Consider the following 16,455-nt stretch of genomic DNA (forward strand, 5'->3'; position numbering starts at 1 on the left):
ATCACTTGAAAATTGCTGATTTTACCATTTATGATGAAGATAACTTATGCATTAACTTATTATTTAACATTGTGTTTTCCTGAGAAACATCGGCGATATGGACATTTTAGGGGAAACAATGACCAACTTCAAGTAATTTTATTGATAATCTAAAAACCATCCAATATTTTTATTGGTATCATTGAAAATTATATTGGCACAAATTTCATTTTCAACAGAAACTATGCAAGTATTTGCAAAAATAGGATTTTAAAGCGGCCATCGAGATTTCCTTTTCGAAATCCAGAAAATACTTATCCGTAGCACAAATGTACAATCTTTGATAAGTATGAATAAAAACTTTTTGCACTTGTTCATTATCCCTCATGTACAGACTCAATCAAACCGAGTCTGCAATTCTTATGTAGTTTTGTTTTGATTTATGCTTCCGAGGGATCACTTTGTTTCCAGATTTTTTATAATTCATAACAGCAGGTGTCAAGTGCCGTGTGGCAGCTGTAAAAAGTTGCCCCGTACCTCACTTCAGTGTTGTTATATTTTTCTGGTCCTTCGGGATCATTGATGCCAGCGCTATTAAGTGTTGAGTATTGAGTACCGCTCAAGCCGGTGCTAGGGGGCGTGAGGAATGTTGCACTTGTTCATTATCTCTCATGTACAGACTCAATCAAACCGAGTCTGAAATTCTTATGTAATTTTGTTGTGATCAATGCTTCCGAGGGATCACTTTATTTCCAGATTTTTAATGTACTTGTTCACTTTCTTTTTTTGAATAAAGTATTTTAAGGAAGCGACGTGATTTTCATGCCGAATATATGAGTGTGGTTAAATGTTGAATTCTGCTTAAGCCGGTGCTAGTGGGCGTGGACGGTAAATTGCACTTTCCAGTACCGTCCATGAACAGGCTCAATCAAACCGAGCCTGCAACATTTTCAATTTTGTTGTGTTAAACTTTCTTTAGGGATTCTGTTTTTCTCTATTTTAAGAGAGTAAAAATAAACAACGATAAGTTTGAAACAAAATTTTTGATACGTCTACGTATTTAAATTTCATCACTAGAAAGTTTATGAAAGATTCTTTTACTTGAGTATAAAATTATGAGAATTGACCAAAAAATACAATAAAAAGTTAGTAGTGGGCGACATGTTTCTCTTACTGAATTTAAGAGTGTGTCTTGTTTTTTTACTTGGGGACCATGTGCCGTTTTTCATGGAATCGCACTTACGTGTCACATTGAAGGTTCCATGATAATCGCCATATTAACACTTCTGCGGATGTTTCAAAATTCAAAATTGTATCAGTTCATGTGAAATGTTGAATTTTGCTTAAGCCGGTGCTAGGGGGCGTGGACGGTAACTTGCACTTTCCATTACAGTCCATGAACAGGCTCAACTGCAACATTCTCAATTTTGTCGTTTTGAGCGTTCTTTAGGGATTTTATTTACACTATTTTACAGAAAGCTACATGATAAACTTTAAAACGAAAAGTTAATTCATTTTGATTTAATTCATTTTTATTTTTAGGCGTTATATACTGTAATTATATATCATAAATCGTATGAAGCACACTTTTATTTCAATCCAAAATTAACAAAATTGATTACGAGATAAAAAGAAAGTTTGGAGGGAACGTCGTGTTTTTCTAACCAATTCGAAAGTGTCATTTTCAGAGGAAAAATAATAAATTTTAATACAAACATTTCAATACATCTATATAATTCATTTTTATTTCTGAGGCACTCATAGAAAGCTTATGGAGTAATCTTTCATTTGATACCAAAAATATTTGATAAAAAAGGTTAGAATGAACGCCGTGTTTTCCTTCACTTTATTGAGAAATTGGAGAGAGGCGACGGGTATTATACCTGTCCGTACATTTCCGTAATAGAAGATCGTAAATACTCAGAGAGGGGCGGAGCGTCATGCATGAGTTAAAATCGTTTAACTTTGTGAATCTACTTTTGTCATTTTAAACCTGTTACTGTGTAAACGTACTGTTGTAGTTCTACGACTGGAAACACATTTTTATTAAATTATATTTTCTGTTTTCGAGTTTTACATTTCATTTGTATTTTTCAGGTAGATATAGATATCTACAAGTGTGCAAAAATGCTTATGTGGAAGATACGAACTTGTAAATTTGTTGTTGTTCTCCATGTTAGGTCAGTTGTTAAAATTTACATGTAAGCTTGTTATTTAAAAGCGGGTGCCTTCAATTTAAAGACGGGATTAAGAGGCATATCATTTGCTGTTCACGAATATAATAAAAAAATGCTAGACATACCCGTTCACATTTTCAAAAGTAGTTTTCAAAAGGAACACATTACATGTCTGGAATTTTGGCAACGATCGCCCTCCACATATATCAGACATTTTATATATTTGTTTGTTCTAAATGTACATAAAATTATTTTCTGAAACTACAATAAAATTTCCAATGGAGAATAGGACACCTCATTTTAATATAAACATATTATTATCTGCATATGGATGATTCCCGGTAATAATATTATTCAAAAATATATAATATTTTGTTAAGCGTCGTAATATATCTTGAAAAACATGGAAAAAAAAGGCAAATAAATGTTGTACTGTTAGAACAATTGCGACATAAGGAATTAAGTATAAGCACACAGGTATAACTTTTCTGGCTATTGACAAATAAAGAGAACATTGGTACAAATCGAATTTTTTTTATCAAATAATACTTCAACAGGCGTCATTGTGTAACTTTATTAATTTCTTACATGTATTTTTGTAATTCTCGTTTTATACTTAACATTTCGTAAAGTATTTATTTGTTGAGTAATAGCATTTTGAATGTTTTTATTGTCACTATCTCAATTATATTTTCACCTGTTTTTTTTTTTGGTTAAAAAATGACGTTAAATGTAGTGAGTCAGGTACAATATGCAAATATCATTTAAAAGAATTCTTTAAAAAATGGAGATGCCGGGGATTGAACCCGGGGCCTCTCACATGCAAAGCGAGCGCTCTACCACTGAGCTACATCCCCTGACAATAATAACATACAACTGTAACTGTAAAGTTTTGTTAAGACATGCAACTTAATTAGCAGATTAAAGTAAAATATGTGTAAGTTACCGATCATTAATATTTTTAACTTTTTATCGATTTTGTTTTCCGTTACAAATAAATATGACATATATTCTTCTTGTAGGTGTATAGATAAAGCAACTTGACAGATTAATAAACAGGTTAAGAACATATTTGTAATTGTTTCATAAAGTTTGCCTAACATACGATAAACAAGATCAACAAGGAAAAGCGTCTTCAATGAACGCAACCCCACATGACCCCACAACAAAGAGGACACCTAACAAAAACAGGAGAGAGCGCAAGGCAGATCACGGACAGGCTACCTACCAAAATGAAACTTAAAGAAATACAATAGTTACAAGAACTCAAAGAACACCAAAAACGATTGATTAAAATGCCCACAAATGCAAAGGGCAAATGGTAAGGGGATAGCAGATTCGGGGAAGGGGGCAAATAAATGATACCAAAATGTTTGATTATTTTGGCTTTCACTTGTTTACTACTTTATATTTTTACCCTCGGATGGGTGAAATGTCATTTAATGAATTTATTCGTAATATTGCAAGAAAATTGTATCGAAATATTTAGAAGTGAACATATTCTTTTGATATTTTAAAAAGTTAGTAATATTTGCATAATTATATGATAATTTTGAATCAACTTTAAGCTTCTCTCCCACACAAAACGTGTCTAAAAGCATCAAGGTATTGTTTACAGTTATACAATTTGCTTGCAAGTAAAATATGAAGTTTCAACAAGATAATCGTGACCTAACGGTTGTTATGTTTCACACAGATATATACGCCCCTATTATCATTCCCGTTAACATTTAGCGAGTAGGACACCCTGGTGCAATATAAATGTTAGTTTTAAACCGGGCTATGGAGCTATTGTCTTCTCTTTTTTGTCTGATTTTATAGGCATAATTTTCTATGACATAATGTCAGCAGTCGATTTTATGATAAAGACTGACCAAGCGCAGAACTTTTCTATCCGCAATCAACGGAACCACTCGCAACAAGTCAAAGTGTTTATAATTTACAAATAAAACACGTTACAACGGTTTAAAATTACATCATGATAAGCTTTGTAACAACTTTAACTTACATCGGATAAGACATGTATTAATAAAAATGTACGAGTCTGTGGTGTTTCTTTTGATGTTTATTTTTTATTTCGAAATCACCAAAACGACAATGTGTGGGATAGTACTTTTAATATAGACATGTTTATTTCATTTTAAGTCTCTACAGCACAATAAGCCTAAAACAATTATGTTTTGCAATGTTTTGAAAATTATTTTAAAGCTCCTGCTACTATTCTTAAAAACACGCAGACAAAAGTGTGGATTGATATTTTGACTTACTTCAAATAAATTATTTTGTCGAAAAATGTGTTTTTAAACACCTATCCTTCCTTTTATTTTGAGCGTTATATAAAATTCAAGTGCATTAAATACAAATAAATTTCGTTTATTACAGTGCATGCAAATGAATCTTTTCTACATTTATCAACCATTGTCAACTCCTTTCATTTCAAGTCAACTAAATAATGTGCAGACGCAATTTAAGACAAAAAGCCATTTGTCTTCTCTCAAACTTGAATTTCACGTTATTTGTTCTATGCAAATTAGTAATAGGTTTTTGTACCATTACCATGGAAATTTTAATAGCGATTCTTTTGTTGGTGGGAAATTTGCCAAAATTACAAAAATTCAAAATATAAATTGAAAGTTGTAAACAACGTCATTTTTCTTGCTCTGTTTGTCGTCCATTTAATTCCTAGAAACTTATGTTTTAAGCATAATATTAATATGTACATAGTAATTTTGAAAAATGTGGAAATAAGGGTTAATGTATATGAACGTTGTTATTGTAACTGTCTAAAATAGAACGACGCCATTTTTGTCAATGTAATCGATCAATAATAAAATGTAATGTAAATGATAAAGAAAAAAAAATCTTTTAAAGAATGGAGATGCCGGGGATTGAACCCGGGGCCTCTCACATGCGAAGCGAGCGCTCTACCACTGAGCTACATCCCCCGTCGATGTCAACTTAAAAATATCAATTTGTGTTAAGGTATGAATCAAATTAATTATGCTTAGAAGTCTAAAGTTAAGCCCATGTCACACTAGACTGCTTTTTTACTGAGTTTTCAAGGTGTTGTTAAATTTAATAAAGCGCTGCGAGATCGCAAGAAAAATGTGATTTTTTTGATGACATGGAGACTTCATGGCATCCTCACGGCTCCAAAGCTAGCTCAGATGAGCTAAAAAAAACCAAAAAAACAAAACAAAAACCAAATAAAACAAAAACAAACAAACAAACAAAAAACTAGAAATGTGTCCATAGGACACGGGTGCCCCCATCGCGCCACTGTTCTGTCAATCTTTTTACTAAGTCAAGGGAAATTACTCTACAAATACTGGATATATCCACAAGCAAAACCCCAGGTGCAAATCTAAAATATATTGAGCAACCTGCCTATAAAGTTAAATGACTATGTCAAATCCTTTTTGAGAAACTTGCGACACAAGTTGAAAATTGCAAAAATTTTCTAAGTGAAGGGCAATAACTCTAAAAATACTAAATAAATCCAGATGAAAATACCTGGTGCACAACTGCACATGCTAATCAATATTCCTGTAAAGTTACATGACTCTAAGTCAAATACTTTTTGAGTTACCTGTGACACAAGTTGAAAATTGCAAAATTTTACTAAGTCAAGGGAAATTACTCTGAAAATACTAAATATATCCAGACGAAAATACCCAGGTGCACAACTACACATGCTGATCAACATTCCTGTAAAGTTTCATGACTCTAGGTCAAATACTTTTTGAGTTACATGCGACACAAGTTGAAAATTGCAAAATTTTACTAAGTCAAGGGCAATAACTCTGCAATTAAAGAAAATTTCCAAACGAAAATACCCAGGTGCACAACTACACATGCTGATCAACATTCCTGTAAAGTTTCATGACTCTAGGTCAAATACTTTTTGAGTTACATGCGACATAAGTTGAAAATTGCAAAATTTTACTAAGTCAAGGGCAATAACTCTGAAAATACTAAAAATATCCAGACGAAAATACCCAGGTGCACAACTACACATGCTGATCAACATTCCTGTAAAGTTTCATGACTCTAGGTCAAATACCTTTTGAGTTACATGCGACACAAGTTGAAAATTGCAAAATTTAACTAAGTCAAGGGCAATAACTCTGAAAATACTAAAAATATCCAGACGAAAATACCCAGATGCACAACTACACATGCTGATCAACATTCCTGTAAAGTTTCATGACTCTAGGTCAAATACTTTTTGAGTTACGTGCGACACAAAAGTGAACGGACGGACGGAAGGACGGACGGAAGGACGGACGGACAGACGGACGGACGGACGGACGGACAAGGGTAAATCTAAATGCCCGCCATTAATGTGGGGGCACAACAAAAACAAAAAAAACAACAATAAAGTTAAAGTAACAGAGATTAATAAGCATGTAAACACAATTAAACAATATCCTGACGGGGCCATGTTTTATTTATTTCCAATTAGAACTTAAACGGATTGAAACATCGTGCTAGGACTATATCACAAGAAATATAGAAATTGAAAATCATCTACTTAATATTGTGATATAAATGTACCAACTTGACAGAGGAACGTATATGATATGTAAGGTCAGTACAACTTAGATAAAATCGATTTCAAAACAAAGTGCCCTGAATACTATCTTACATATAGAACTGAATTACATAATAATAATCATTGCAAGTATGTGTTTGTTTATGAAAAAGAAGGTATTCTAAATATAAATGTAGGCATATTTTTAAAAAATCAAATGGAAATGTTAAGTACTTTCACCTATTTGTCTAACTTTTAGATGTACATGTGCAGTTTTCCTGATTTAAATATTAAGCATTGTTACTCAGTTTCATGATTGACATTAAATTACATTATCAATACATTAATATGATTTTCATTGGCTCTGTATTGTCTCAGTATTCGGCATCAACAAAACAGACGTCTCACAAAACTGCCATATTTGTCAAAATTGATTGACGTTTCTATAAAGTAAAACATCATGCATCAAAGAAGAAACATTGGTTTCATCCAAGAAGAAGGCGAAGATCTTACATTTAAATATAATAGCAGCATTTGTGTGTATAAGTAGATCTGCGCTATATGATTGCATCGAAGTTGAAGACAAGATTATAAAACAAACATCATTTTAGAATAAAAATAACAACTGAACATACAAGTGTTTAAACATATCTCAAACTTTGTGTACTTTTAATATTACTTTTATTTGCAATTGCAGTTGTCAACTTCTCAATCCAAAGAATTACATCCTATTTTAAGATTTAAACTTAAGTGAAATATCAATTTATTACTATATAATTATCGTATGTCAGTGTATTGCTACAACGAAAGAGAAGTAACACTAAAATGTCAAAATTGTCCGATTTAATTGACAGAAACATGAAGTAATTCCACAAATGTCAAATTATTATTGAGACAGAAGATAGGTACCGCAATAATTTATACAACGCCGTTCATATTCACTGTGTCTAAATATCAGGTAGATTAGTGACATGAAGCAATAGGTTATTTTGTTTGCAATTATTAAGATTTGATTATCCCGTGCTTTTGTCGTCGAACATTTGAATCAAGGTGTCAAAGAAACAATCATTTGTTGAATCATTTTTTGTAAATTATAATACTAGTAGTATAGTAAATTTATTCATACAAAATCCAAAACGAATACTAATACGCAAGTTATAATAAGACTAAATGTTTGAAATAATTTGATACCGCTCTCTAGCATAAATCAAAATTCTTAGGTAAATAGTTATATTACTATGAGTGATGTTAAGATTTAATTGATGCACTCCTTTATGATATGAATAAAGATAAATGTGATTTAATCACGTTAAATAAAGATATTTTTGTGACAATGAAGTGTTTGTTTTGTTACATGATTTGTATTTGTAATTGTGTGCAGAAAAAAGACACTCATTTCATGTTGATTTCATACTTATAGTGCACAATGATAATTCCTTTTGTAACAGAAACCTTAAGTTTATAACCTACCATTGATATTTGACCTTTATATCAGAAGCATATGTAATCTTACTGTACAAAACGTAGCCACGTTACATCTAGTTTTGTTAGCAGAAAGCCAGCAGTGTGATCACATTTCAAATTGCAATCAAAGAAATGAATGAAAAAAAAAAAACACTTTTATAGAATTAATGCAGTTTGAGCACTGCATTTATTATTCTAGACACCAATAACATTTAAAAAAAAGCTTTAAATAAATAAAATATCTGTCTTTATATGCTTATTGGGCATGTGATATGTGCGGTATTTTTTATTTTTAAAACAAAATCTTATTATCAATATTCTTCGACAAGGAAACAGATTTGTCTGCTGTCTTTATTAATACCATTATATGCTACAGTAGACGTTTTAAGTTTTATTTTACATAAAAATTTAAATAATTATCATGTTACGAGTCGTCTAAGACACAAATAATTGTCTGATGCTTCAAGAATAATAAATATATTAATTTCAGCGTAATGAACAAACTCTTGAAGTAATTTAACTAGACATGACCATATAGGAAGTGTAACCAGACGGTTGAATGTCTTACAAAATATTGTCATGACTTATTCTAAATGAATGTTACAGATTTCGTTCGCTGTTGGTTTTGGATGTTTCTTTTTCTCATGTAAGAGAAATTGTGGAGATTGTATTTCTAACTTAAAATGAAAGTGTAAAATTAAAGTGCATTGATGCAGGTGGCAACATGTATTTGGTTAAGCGTATAGTTATATAAGTTCGTAAATTGTTATTTATTTATTCCTTAGAAAGGCAAAAATATGTGTAAGGTGTCACCAAAATAAGTATATAGCAATAAACAAGACATACATCCGTGGAACAAGGAGTGTGCAATTTTGAACGGTAAATAGCATAAGCACTGCTGGTGAGTTTAAGCAGGTTAATGCACACAACCTCACTCATATCTCGAACATATTCCTTCTTTAAGATATTTTTTTTTAAATTAAAGGGATATTCAGGCAAAATAATGACAAACATATTAAAATGATCTTATGTACTCAAATCACGCTTAAATGACTTTTCTTGAAGTTTCAGCATGAGTTTCTGATTAAATTCTATATATTTGGGGTTTGAAGGGTAAATATATCTATATATGTTGAACAAAATTTAGACGCCAATAGAATCGAATCACCAAATAGTTTTAAAACACGTCAGGTTACTTGAACAAACCCTTAAAGTTACAGTAACAGATATTGTGGATATTGTATGTGATTATTCATTTGACATGTTTTTGTTAACGTTTCCAGATTCTCTTTGACAACTATTGTGAAATGCTAGCGCTTTATCTTGACCCACGTGGGTCAAGTTAGAAAACCACCATTTTATTCTTTAAATGGAGAAATGCTTTGTTCCAATGACTGTCTAATATATTAATTTTGAGGGCATTTACAAAATAATGAATTAAGAATTCAATACTAAGAAATGAAAATTTTGCCTTTGTCTCCCTTTAAATACATCCAAACCAAGCGAAATTCTTACAGTTTTTATTGTTACAAAAAGGTAAAATATATACACATACGAAATAAGTGACCATAACGCTAGTACATATTTTATTTATAGTTAGAAATTGTCGGTTCTCCTTATTTCAAGGTGCCGATTTATGGTAATAACCATAGCAAGCTACTTTTATGCTATTATTTTGCTAAAAATAAAACAATATTTAAAAAACATATGAAATCGATCAAATTTTCTGTAGATGTTGCTATTCAAAGTCCCCACATATATTACTGTTCAAATTCTTCCAAGAATCAAATAAATTGAAATGAAAACTGCAATGTTACATACGTATGGACTACAACTCTTGCTTTCTTGAAAACTCTTTGAAAACATTATCTTCTAGAGTCTTTCAGTCCTGCACTTCAGAGATTATATTTATATCCCCTTTTATCATATATTCTCATACTTTTGATTGCTAAAGATACAGAAATTCTTTCAATTTTTAACGACATTCTTCATTTGCATGATCAGTAGAGATACATCAGTAAACTTTCTTTGAAAGGCATTGTCATTCGCAAAGAAAGAAACCAGTTTATTTTCGTTAACAATGGTACAGTACAATTCGTACTTTAAAAAAAGCTGTCAGAATTTCTTAATTAAATTAAGTTACGGGAACTGATTGGTTACTATTGAATATATGGAAGGCGTCTGTACGACATATACTTTATGGAAACTGAATTCTTGAAATTATTGTGTAAACAGAACGCTAGACTATGACGTAGTTTGACTTATTAAAAACCTTGTGTTATAAGTGGTATCACTGACTTTCATATTGCAAACATCATTTTATCAGAACGATGTATCAATGACATTAACTTCATAAGGAAATAATAATGCAACAATTCAATCATAAGAAGTCGAGTATAAGAACAAAACTAATTAAAAACAGTTTAAAGACTACAACACATTTTTATATTGAACATAATATAGACACCAAATAGCATATTGTTAGTTTAAAATGAACTTTGAATGGAATTTCCCGATGTTTATTTATTTTTTTTTTTATTTTTTTAATTTACACGGATCTATAAAATTAAAGGGCCTCCTAAAAATACATAGACTTAACTAGTACACAGCAAAGTGTGTAAAGTTTTTACAAGTAGGAAAACCTACACTCCATCGGCGGGGATGAACAACGCAAACAAACCACCATATTTAGATAACAAGTCCTCGCATAGTCTTCATAAATATTGTTAGCGAATACATCATAATTTCTCTAAAGAACAAAATAAATATCATAGTAACCAATTTGCCGTTCATAAAACTGAATATACTTCTATAAAAATTTAAAAAAAAAAATTAAAAGATAATTATTTGTACATTTTTGCATTGTTTATAAATAACAAATACCATAATCAAAACTATTTATCGTCATTACAGTCAATAGATCAGAGAAATATGAAAGTGACAACTTCTGAATTTTTTAAACTAATGGTTCGAAAAACAACATTCTAATTATCCCAAAAAATTAAAGGGAAAGCAATGATCCACATATAAAGTTACCATATTATTGAGGTTATTTTAAAAACTTATTATTATCTTAATAGGCACAATTTTTTTGTATTAAATAACAGGGTCTGAAAAATATTGGGTAAAACTTTTATTGTATATTCGATTTATGAATTCCCAACGTTCGGATAAAATTATTCAAAGTTATCGGAATAAATATTTTCCAAGAAATGCGTTTAAAATCGTGCAGTTAATTATGGGAAACTGCCAACGAAAATGATACAAAAAAATGAAAGTTTTCATATGTCTAAGTTTGCAATATTAAATCAAATTAGCTCAATTGATATTGCTTTCAACTCCCAAAACGGCATGCAACAGCATAAATTTAACACATGAAGAAATCAGTTATGTAACAAACTAAACAAAGTAAATCACAAAAGCCGCCCTATTGTTAAACTAAATATATTCATTCACAATAGTCAAATAATTAATTTATTAAAGGAAGTCATTTAAGAAGTACCCAATAAATTTTAATTATAATAAGTTTATCATAATTCTAAATGTAATAAAAAAAGTTTCCACAAAACTCCTGCAAATCTTTAACATCTTCTGATGTTCTCGAAGTTAATTTACTTAGGGAACAAGAAATGTTATCATTACAATTTTTGAAAATTCATTTTTGAAAAACATACGACAATTTTTTCATTTTTTGGTAAAAGTTTTAAGAAAATTTCTTCTTTTAAATCATAATTTATAAAAAAAAACTTTTAAAACAAAATTCCCTTTTTTTACCTTTTAAAAACTAAAATACAAAAAGATAAACTTTTTTTTAATTAAAACATAATACAAAAACTGGGTTTATAAGAAAATAAAAAAAAGGGGAGTAATTTTGTCATACAAAAGAGTTTAAAAAGATCTGGTTTCAAAAACCCTTTTTTAATACATCAATCATGTCAAACCGTTTCTTTTTAAATCCACAAACATGTGCAAACCCATATTAAAAACAAAAAACCATTTTTCTTTCACAAAATTTGGGATTTTAATTGGCAAGCAAAATTTTTAATGGTTTTTTTCAATCATTTCCGTACGTTCTGAAATTATTTTTGGTTTTTGAGAAACTTCCTTTAAAAAAGCAGAAAAAAAACATTTTTTTAATGTTAAGAAAAATTTAAAAAAAAAGCTTTCCCTGTTTCGCATTTTTGTTTTTCTTTTTATCATTAAAAACCCAAAAAAGTAAGTTCCCCAAATTTTAATATGTTTAAAAAATTGGAACTGAGTGGTTTAATTTAATTCTTGATTTTAAATTTGGGAAAACAATTTTTCCAAATAAAACCTTTTTAAATTCCTAATTTTCAAAACAATTATTTCAACAGAATTGTGATTTCCGAATATCTAGAATTCCTGTAACAGTTATAATGTATTTAAGATGAATAGATACAATGGCAAACAAATATACTCGACATGTACAAACATGGGAAATAAAGCATAAGCAACTTAAGATCTAATGTTGTTTATAACATGTCTTCAAGGTGACACATATCGACAAAATATAGCTATTTAATAGAACACAATTAAACGGGCGTCATTCAGAACTTTTTTCGTTTCTCTGAATTAATTAATGACCTCTCATGTCGTTGTTGGTGCGTTGGTCCGTTTCTGATTTCGGCTTGCCATATAATTAAACAAAAGATTCAGGTCGTTTATCTGGGGTGGCAGGAGGAATGTAACTTATTTATGTAATAAATTAACTAATAACTTGTATAGGTTGTAATGGATGCACGTGTTTGTCTCCAAACTTTAATTAATATTTATATAAGTTGTATTTCGAATTCTCATTTCGTGGACGGACGCGGACGGTGTTGCAAATCTATACTTAACTTTTTTAGTTTTAAATGTTGTCTAGGCGTGTAGACTTATACTTTTAATTGTAAATATGTATATTACATAGTCTTAATATTTATATATTTTTACTTGTGGCCCTAGGAAGTGGCCGTGAAACGGAAGTTCAATGTGATATTATAAATTTTTAATCAAATTATCTTAATTGGGTCTACATGCCAGATATTGTTTTAAAATGTAAATCAATTGGTCGCACAAAATTTGGAAGGAAGGCTACTGTTACCTTTAATGTTGAAAGACTCCATATTGTGTAAATATCCTTACTCCCCCGCCCAGTGTTTATTTTTACTTCTTCTCTTTGTCCTGTATAAAAAACATAAAAGTGTATGTGTTCCCCCATATGGAGCATAAGTTATACGCATACACTCAAGTATGAAAGCCTTATATTTGTTAAAAAAGGTCACTTCATCACATTATGGGTAACAAAGATATTACTTATAGCCATATTTTGGGAATTTTCTAATCTAGATTAGACCATTGATTTAAAATAATTGTTATTTTACAAGTTTTTTTGTTGTTTTATCCTTATTTGTTAATAGTTGTACAGATACTATACAATGGAGTGTTAAGGGCACCTGCTAAATCTCTATCACGTTCGCGCGACAAACTTGTCGATAAAGGTCAATCCAAAAATTAAGAAAATTTGCAAAATATCACAATATCGGATTGACCTCCTTATTTTGTAAATAGAGAATTTTCGGCCAATGAGAACAAAGGAGGCAATCACTTTTAGACCAATAAGAATATCTTTAACTAAGCAGGTGTTCGGATGAAATATACTAGAAATTTAATAAAATCTATCATTTCCATACTAAAACAAACTTGTTTTTTTTAAATTTTGACACTCCTTTGTGTATGTATCTGATCAAATTAGACTTTTAATGACTAGCCACATTGAATTGGGGAAATGCGTTCCTGACATTGCTTTAAAGAGACTTTCTTTCTCTCATTTTAATCATAGTTTATTATAATAGTTGACCTGCTATAAGAGACGGTGCTTTTTAAAAACGTCTCGGCCCTATTAACCTTAAGTAATTTAAATATGCTGTTCATTTCTTAAATACACGTCATTTTAACTTAGTATGGGAGCAATCCCATCTTATTCCTATCATGAGTTACGTACTTTTATACGAACTTGTGGTAGGAATTATGGCACACACGTAAACACATGTACCGATAAAACTATAGACAAATTAAATTAGTTCCCATATAAATAAAGCAAGTTTTAAATGAAGTATGTGCTCGCCCATATGGTTCATTCCGGTGGCGAGGGTAAACAAACCAAACACACACACACACACACACACACACACACATTTAATACTTTATATCGCTTGACGTATTGCCATACTTACTGCAATACTCAAAATATCCAAAAAATGTTTAAATGTAATTCGCCAACTGAAAAAACTTCTCGTCGATTGTTCAGTGTTTAAGCTGTTTGTGTTAATAAACTTTACTGTTATATTTGTTATCAATTGTCCAAGGAAAAGTATAAAATTAAAAGCAATGCCATTTGTTTCTGTCACAGTTATAAATTCATCAATTTATAGCAGATTATGACATATAGTGTAACGATAAAACACAAAATTTAAATACAGTTAAAAATGGAATATTTTCGATTACAAAATTGGAGATGCCGGGGATTGAACCCGGGGCCTCTCACATGCGAAGCGAGCGCTCTACCACTGAGCTACATCCCCTGCCTGTAATGTTTGAAATGGTTAGGTATCTAAAGATATTCAAGTAGTTGGGTAGGTTTTAGCAGACTTAAGTTAATATTTGATATATCGCTTGCAACCGGTGTCGCGTAATTACCACGCGTGTGATTATTACGCAGGGTCGTAATTATCACACGGTTTGGGGTAGTGCCGTGATAATCGCACGGACGGTATTATATTTACACTTAATATTCTTCAATTATATATCATTTTTTTCCTAAATGATTTCCGCGTCTAATGGTGTAATTTTTATTAAAAAGCTATGATTTTCCACCGCATAGGGGTATCTTAAAGTGGTAAAAGGGTAAAATACATATTTCAGGGGGCGTCCCTGGCCGAGTGGTTAAAGTTGTTGACTTCAAATTACTTGCCCCCCACCGCTGTGGGTTCGAATCCTGACAGGGACTTTGGATTCTTTAATGTGAGGAAGCTATCCAGCTAGCTTACGGAATGTCGGTGGTTCTACTCAGGTGCCCATTCGTGCCTGATACATGAATGGAAGGGCACCTGATGTCTTCCTCCACCAGTAAAGCTGGAACGTCGCGATATGACCTATACTGTGTCAATGTGACATAAAACCCAAAACAAACAAGCAAACATATTTCAGTGTGTACATGTATTTGGTATCGTTGGCCTAGTGGTTAAGGTGTCTGCCTTCAATTTGTGAGGTTGAAGGTTCAAGCCCCCACAGGGAAGGTAAATGAAGTATGAATGTTTATCTTGGGACTCGTTCCTAAAAAGCCGCTTCTTGAGCTGCTAGGTAGTTAAAATGAATGGTTACCAATTTCTCTCTGCCTTGTGTCTGGCATAGTGGTAGGAGTTGGGAGGTACAATTGGTATGCAAGCAATTTATAGGTGTCTCATAAGTCAGAAATGGCTGGCCATTACAGTAGTGGTGACACTATAATAAACAAGACCTATCCTCAATTCCTTTTGGTATTTTACTTGTTTACAAAAAGGCAAGTCCTTGATGTAATTACTATATTTATTGTGTCATGGTTCAGGGAAGAAAATGTGTAAGCCCCTGTATAGCTCAGTTGGTAAGAGCTGTGGTATGGTATTCCAAGGGTCCTAGGTACGAGTCCCGGTCGGGCTGCACATTCTTCTCACCCTGTGACATTTGGTACCCAATTTGAAGCTGTGACTGAATATAGCCCAGAGTTAAATTCACATTGCTTTGTAACCTGAGAAATTTGAGGATGCATTTAAATATAGCAGGAAAGTATGTCAATAGCTTTTAGGGGAGAAAATGTATATGAGGCCGGAAAGCTCATTCGGTAGAGCCGTGGTATATATGTTCGAGGGTCTTAGGTTTGAGTCCCGATCAGGCTGCACAATATTTTTTTTGTTTTGTTGCTTTCTTCACTACACTTTCTTCGCCCCCTTGACTGCAACAGAACAAAATAATGAAAAAAGATAGAGTGTCATCGATTGGCCACGCACAGGTGACAGTATGATTAAACGCCAAATTTAAGGCGATTCTACGCTAAATATTGGGCAACAAAATGATTTTTTATAGTCACGGTTCAGAACTGTTCACTATTTAGGGGAGATGATGTGTAAGTGGCTTGATAACTCAGGTGGTAGAGATGCTGTACACTATTCCGTGGGTCCTAGGTTTGAGTTCCGGTCAGGCTGCACATTTTTCTCACCCTGTGACACTTGGCGCCAAACGGGGGACCGTGACTAAATATAGCTC

General features: G+C 31.7%; 3 non-coding genes across 3 annotated transcripts; all 3 read right to left on the reverse strand.

The window, feature by feature from the left end:
- Window positions 1-2,941: 2,941 nt before the first annotated feature.
- Trnaa-ugc (transfer RNA alanine (anticodon UGC)) lies at window positions 2,942-3,013 on the reverse strand. The gene has a single exon. It is a non-coding gene; the product is annotated as a tRNA-Ala (tRNA).
- A 2,016-nt stretch (window positions 3,014-5,029) lies between these two features.
- Trnaa-cgc (transfer RNA alanine (anticodon CGC)) lies at window positions 5,030-5,101 on the reverse strand. Its single transcript has one exon. It is a non-coding gene; the product is annotated as a tRNA-Ala (tRNA).
- Window positions 5,102-14,666: 9,565 nt separating this feature from the next.
- On the reverse strand, window positions 14,667-14,738 carry Trnaa-cgc (transfer RNA alanine (anticodon CGC)). Its single transcript has one exon. It is a non-coding gene; the product is annotated as a tRNA-Ala (tRNA).
- Between the last annotated feature and the right edge of the window lie 1,717 nt (window positions 14,739-16,455).

The sequence above is a fragment of the Ruditapes philippinarum genome, unplaced genomic scaffold (assembly GCF_026571515.1).
Source record: "Ruditapes philippinarum isolate M1 unplaced genomic scaffold, ASM2657151v2 ctg1037_1_1_1_1, whole genome shotgun sequence".
NCBI classification, from domain to species: Eukaryota; Metazoa; Mollusca; class Bivalvia; order Venerida; family Veneridae; genus Ruditapes; species Ruditapes philippinarum.